Here is a 6,631-nt window from a genome sequence, read left to right as displayed (position 1 = left end):
GGGCTCGTCCGGGATTTGAACCCGGGACCTCTCGCACCCTAAGCGAGAATCATACCCCTAGACCAACGAGCCTGTCAAACAGTTAACAACCAAGAGTTTAAATTCCACTGCATGCCACGTGCATATGGAATTCCTCTCAAGTTAATGTTGCATGCTCAGTAAAACTGCTCAGAGACGGCCACCTAGTGGCTATTCTAGACTCTACACAAACACAGACATGTTGATCAAATGGAAACAGATGGAGGACTCATCATGGACATAACGCATTTTGGAATGGACATTGCAATTGAGGGCTTCCACCATTTTAAAGTAGTCAACTGGGTGGGTATTCCTATGAGTTGGGAGCAATCAGCCAATGAACAAGAATACAATTGACTACTTTAAAATGGAGATAATATAAGTCCTCTATTTATCTCTGTTATTGATCATCATGAGAGTCGATTAGAAAGGCAGTAGATATAGGCCCTGACGCATTTTGTTCACCTTCTCTGCATTTGATGTCTCTGGTCTAAAAATGAGTGTGCATGAGGGTGCATTTTATCCCATTTTATTTTTAGAAAATGTGTAAGGTCAAAGGTCATGTACGGTATATGCATGTATTAAGTCTACTGTATATGCATGTATTAAGTCTACTGTATATGCATCTAAGCGTCATCAATGTTCCTCTAGATTCTCCTGGTGATTGACTGTGAGAAGAATCTCTCTGACCCAGACAACTACTATTTAGAGGCTCAACATTTAAGGCCATTTGTACGTAAAATGTACTACAAGTAGTAGTTACAAGTAGACATTAGTTACTGTACCTGCAGTGAACTGCCGACATGAATGACTCATGTAAATCAGGTATGGGTCTTGCACAGTTTATGCCAATAGCTCCGTGCAATTCACAGACTTTATATGTATCTCTGTCACAGGAGGTTGGTGGCACCTTAATTGGGGAGGACTGGCCCGTGGTAATGACTGGAGGGGAATCGGTGGAATGGTATCAAATACATCAAGCAGATGGTTTGATGCCATTCCATTTGCTCCGTTACAGCCATTATTATGAACCGTGCTCCCCTCAGCAGCCTCCACTGATCTGTTTTTTCAGACAATCAACTGTTTCTTCATCCTTTACTACCTGCTGGAGATGGCGCTGAAGGTGGTAGCATTTGGCAGGACAGGATATATGTCCTATGGGAGTAACGTGTTTGATGGATCTCTCACAGGTCTTTCACTGGTAGGTGCAGTTCAGTATTATATACTGTATGTAAGGATAATGCAGGATCCATTTTGAAGCATGGGCAACTTAGAGAAGATTCTAGTTGATGTATCTATAGTACCATCTGTCACACAATTTAAAGTCACTCGTTGACATTACGACACTGTACATTATATTCCATACTGACTGGATATTGTTTTATATCTCTGTTTTACCAAAGGGCCTACAGATATCTATATTTGCCACTTACAGTCTACCATTTTCCTTTTGGTAAGATTTTTCTACCCACTTTGTTATAGAACCCTACACATGACTGAATATCACTGTTTCTGATGAATATGCACAGTCATCTCCACTTCCCCAAGTAGACAATCATTATCTTGGACAGTACAACGAGCCTGTAGTGTTCAGAAAAGAAGGGCTCGTCCGGGATTTGAACCCGGGACCTCTCGCACCCAAAGCGAGAATCATACCCCTAGACCAACGAGCCTTGTTGAAAGAAGGGTAAACACATACTATAAGTTTGCTCCCATCTGCCCTGTCACTGATGTCAAGCGTGTGTGAAATCTGAGGCGTGTCCTTAGTGAAACTTTGTTACTTTACTCACCTCTACTGGTGATGATGTACACTGCATCATCACTATACTAAAGTTCTGACCTGTAGAAAACATTACATTTGTCTGTTATACGAGGCAATTTATCGTATTATATATTGTATATATTTCCTCTGATGTATAACCCAATGATATCTTGTCCAAGGCATATTCAACTCAAATGAGCTGAAATAGCCAGTAGAACTATAACCATACCTTAACATATTCCGGAACACTTTACTTGACCCCTTTGTCATAGGTCATAAGGGCTACATAACACTGTCAAAACCAGTACCTAACAGAAGTCATACCAGAGCTGTTAAACTGGTACGATTGTAAAGAAGTGCCGTCTTTGTTTGCAGGTGGATTATTATGTATTTGCTGTGCTTGGGGTCTGGTCGTTCAAAGGCACTATCATAGCACCTGCTAGTAACCTGAGGTATGAAGAAAATATGATATCTCAGAAATCACAGCTTTTAATCGAGCATCAACAATAAACTACCTATTTCCTATAAACAACCTATTTCCTGCCTACATGTATTATCTATTTCGTACAGCAATACCGCTGACCCCAGAATCATGACAATGATTGTAAACAAAACTCTACAATGTGGTTCTTATGAACATCTTGGTTACTGGTCAAACAACTTTGATGACTTTGCAGAGAGTTTCACTCAACTTAAGTTAGTCATGCCTGCTTCCGCTCTTCCCCCCTGGCGTTCGAGGGCGCCAGGCTCCCCAGCATTGCGCACTCCTGCCACCATCATTACTCACACCTGCCTTCCCCCCCGTCACACTCATCAGTGACTATTGGACTCAGCTGGACTCTATCACCTGTGTCATTACCTTCCCTATATATGTCTGGTTCCTCGCTCTGTTCCCTGCTTTGATTGTCATATGTATTTTTTTTACCCGCTGTACCAACGTTGTGCCTCTCTTGTTACCTGTTTGTTCCTGTTTAAATGTTGACTCCCCGTACCTGCTTCTCATCTCAGGCGTTGGTCCTTACAAAGTTATGACAAAATCTAAATGAAAAAACATAAGGTGTACAAAACATTAGTAACACATTCCTAATATTGAGTTGCACATGCTTCTGTCCTCAGAACAGTTCAACATGTTCAAAAGTTCATAGATGGCCAGCGTGGTCAAATAATCATCACTGGTCAGGGTTCCATAGCCGCAGGCAGAACAGTTGGAACTGGAGCAGCAGCATGACAAGGTAGCATGTCTGGTGAAAAGGTCAGGATTTCATAGCCACAGGAAGTTGGCTGGATGTCCTTTGGGTGGTGGACCATTCTTAGTACACAAGGGAAATTGTAAAAGCGTAAAAAACTCAGCAGCATTGATCAAAGATCAAGCAGGTGGTATTTTACATGGAGGTCCTCTCTCTAGCTGTCCTGTTCCCCTGTTGACTGTCACCTGTCCTGCACTATACCCCTTCTGAGTGACACCTGTCCTGCATTGTTCTGCCCTGCCTCTGACCCCAGTTCCAGAGCATTGTCTGGATTCCCTCTGGCCTGGTCTGGCCTCTCCATACCTTTAGGTCCCCTCTTTACCTGTTCTACTCTCAACTCAGTCCTGCAGCCAGTCACTCAGTCAGTCAGTTAGTTACTAGCCTTGACTCTGACACCAGTTCCACAGGAGCTGTCCATAGTCCCCCGAGGCTGGCCTGGTCTGACCCTCTCCCCCACAGCAAAGTCCTGCTAAGGCTTTTATACCTGAAAGTCCCCTCTATACCTGTCCTGCTGCAGTCATCAACACACCAGTCCAGGCAGGCACAGGCATAGGAAAATAACTTTTTGGGGGAGGCACACAGGGTGGTCGGTGGAGCCGAGGAATGAGCCAGAGACCGTCAGGGAGTTGAAGGAGGAACTCTACGAAAGATTTCGGAGAAAGGTGGTGGCGATGAGAGTGCTGCAGAGGAGCGTGACACCAGTCCGGTGTCATCTGCACCAGTTTCATGCATCTGGCCTCCAGTGCGCTTACCCAGTCCGGTACGCCAGAGCTTCCAGCGACGGTTCCCAGTCCAGAAATTCCGGCGACAGTTCCCAGTCCAGAGCTTCCGGATACGGTTCCCAGTCCAGAGCTTCCAGCGACGGTTCCCAGTCCAGAACTTCCGGCAACGGTTCCCAGTCCAGAGCTTCCTTCGACAGTTCCCGGTCCGGAGCTTCCTTCGACAGTTCCCAGTCCGGAACCTCCTGAGACGGTCCACGTCCAGTCCAGCTCCATGGCAAGAGCCCTTCTCTGCGCTGATTCCCAGTCCAGGCACGGCGTCCTTTCCCGGTCCATTGCAGGATTCTTCCTCTGCGCCGATGTCCAGTCCAGGCACGGCGTCCGGTTCCACTCCATGGGAGGAGCCTTCTTCTGCGCCTGTGCCCAGTCCGGGAGCGGCGTACAACCCAGCTCCATAGCCGGGGCCCTCCTCTGCGCCGAAGAAACGTCCTGCACCAGAGCCGCCACCGATGCTGGCGAATCGACGAACGGAGTGGGTACTTTGCCCCACACCGGAGCTGCCACCGACGCTTTTTATTTCCTATTTTGGTCAAGTCGGGTTGTGACTAGGGTAGGTGATCTAGTGCATTTACGTCTATGTTGGCCTGGTATTCAGAGGCAGCTGTTTATCGTTGTCTCTGATTGGGGATCATATTTAGGCAGCCATTTCCCCACTGGTTTTTGTGGGATCTTGTTTTTGTGTAGTTGCCTGCGTTCTTAACACACCCTCTGCGAACCCCCATGTGGCCTCACCGAGGGCATCGAGATTATCTGCCTTCTCATATTCACGTTCCACCTCATCGTTAAGGTAATAAACACTCAAAATCTACTTCTGATGTAGTGAACCACCAAATAAAACTATTACTACACTCCATAATACCTTAACACTACTCAACAAATACTATTAATATAACATATTATTCCGATATCATCTGATATCTATTGATCATGTGTAATACCATGGTCATACAGCTTTTGAGTACATTTCTCAATCAATTTCATACACTCTTAAAAAAAAACTAAAATGGTTCTTTGGCTGTCCCTATAGGAGAACCGTCTGAAGAACTCTTTTTGGTTCCAGGTAGAACAACTTCCACAGATGGTTCTACATGAAACCCCAAATGGTTCTACATGAAACCAAAAAGGGTTCTACCTGGAACCGAAAAGGGTTCTACATGGATCCAATAAGGGTTCTACTATAGGGCCAGCCTAAGATCCCTTTTGGAACCAATTTTTCTGTGTGTAGATTGTAGTGTAGATTACTAGGCACATCATTCATTTACTGCTGTGAGGATCAGTAGCCTATTTGTTGGAAGTGATTCCTCCTTACTCTTTTTGTGGAGGTACCTGATACGTCATGAGGAGATTTTGAAGTGTAAATGGCTGGTGGGCTACATGGTGGTCATCTCAGTGTCTGTCATTGACTGGACCTTGACCTTGAAAATGGCTTGTGATGATGTAAGCAAACTCACATGTATACCCCTTTATAATCTCTCCTCTGGGACCTTGATATGCTTTTTCACGTAATCATATTCTATTCTATTCTACAGTATGTTGAGTGTACAACACTTAGTAAGCTTGTTTCATAAAGAAGAAATGTCATCTGATTCTTCTGTCCTGATATGTTTTGCATCATTTGTGTCGTAGACTATGAGTATCAGAAAACTTATTCGGCCATTCTACCTCCTTCACAACTCATAATTGATGAAGAAGACGTTGAAATTCATCAAAAGAACAATACTAGAAATAACAAGGTAATGGAATTGAATTGAGTCAAATGCTGATTAAGTACAGACATGCACAACGTCCTTCATTTTGGCTGACTATAGGGCTTTCTTCTTCTCTCCAGTGTGATCTTACTAGTGGTTCTCCACCTGTTTGTCTTCACCATGTTTGTAATGCTGCTGTTTGCAAAGGGAGAGGTACAGTAACATCCCCAGTATCTGTTTATTGATTGGATAGTGTGAACACTACTACAATGGTTGTGTTTTTAAGGCTCTAGGCCTATGGGACTTTTTTGTAGTTATCTGCTTTTTTTTAGGTGAAGGCCAGTTGCCTTCAGAGGATTTTCTGAAGATTTATTTGATGAGACTATTTGTTTACTTTTTATTTCATCTTTATTTAACCAGGAAGTGATATTGAGGTCTGAAGACCTCTTTCTCAAGAGAGACATTGCCAAGAAGGGCAGATCAGTGAAAACACATAGACCATTCTAATCACAGGGCATCGTCTACATAGCAAGTACTGATTTCTGTACCATTGTGTTGATTACAATAGAATTTAAATATAAATATATTTCATAAACTGTTTTAATTGATTCAATCTGTATGTTCAATAAATGCTTACTTTACATGGTATCACTCTATTGTAGGAATGTACATTTTGATGAACCTGCTGACTGCCATCATATACAAACAGTTTAGAGGATACTTAGTGGTGTGTAACTGGCTTGTTGTCGACTGTCCTTCACAAAGTTAACAAATATTTAGGTAAGTGGGTAGTCAACTCCCCATAGGTATGTGAGTAGTGTTGATCACGATAACACTTTATTTAGCAGATGTCAATCCAGACATCCATCCTGAGGAGACATTTGGGCGTCAGGGCAGCTTTTGAGCTGCTGCACTGTCAGAGCCAGGAACCTACCTTCTCTGAGGATGTTACTGTGTAAGACAGGACCCCTTTGTGGTGTTTATTTTATTATTATACAACAGGTTATTACAGAGATGCCATCATGAAGGTGAGATGGTTCCCTCCTTACCTGAAACAGCATACTGTAATACATAGCGTTAAACAACGTTATGGTTTATGAAGTTATATATGTACATGGCCACACCTCTGAATTGTGA

At 43.6% G+C, this 6,631-nt stretch overlaps 2 non-coding genes across 2 annotated transcripts; both read right to left on the bottom strand.

The window, feature by feature from the left end:
- trnap-agg (transfer RNA proline (anticodon AGG)) lies at nucleotides 1-72 on the bottom strand. The gene has a single exon. It is a non-coding gene; the product is annotated as a tRNA-Pro (tRNA).
- A 1,547-nt stretch (nucleotides 73-1,619) lies between these two features.
- On the bottom strand, nucleotides 1,620-1,691 carry trnap-ugg (transfer RNA proline (anticodon UGG)). Its single transcript has one exon. It is a non-coding gene; the product is annotated as a tRNA-Pro (tRNA).
- Nucleotides 1,692-6,631: the final 4,940 nt, after the last annotated feature.

This window comes from Oncorhynchus kisutch, linkage group LG22 (genome assembly GCF_002021735.2).
Source record: "Oncorhynchus kisutch isolate 150728-3 linkage group LG22, Okis_V2, whole genome shotgun sequence".
NCBI lineage: Eukaryota > Metazoa > Chordata > Actinopteri > Salmoniformes > Salmonidae > Oncorhynchus > Oncorhynchus kisutch.
Note: the sequence above shows the minus strand (reverse complement) of the source record. Positions and strands in the feature narration are given on the sequence as shown.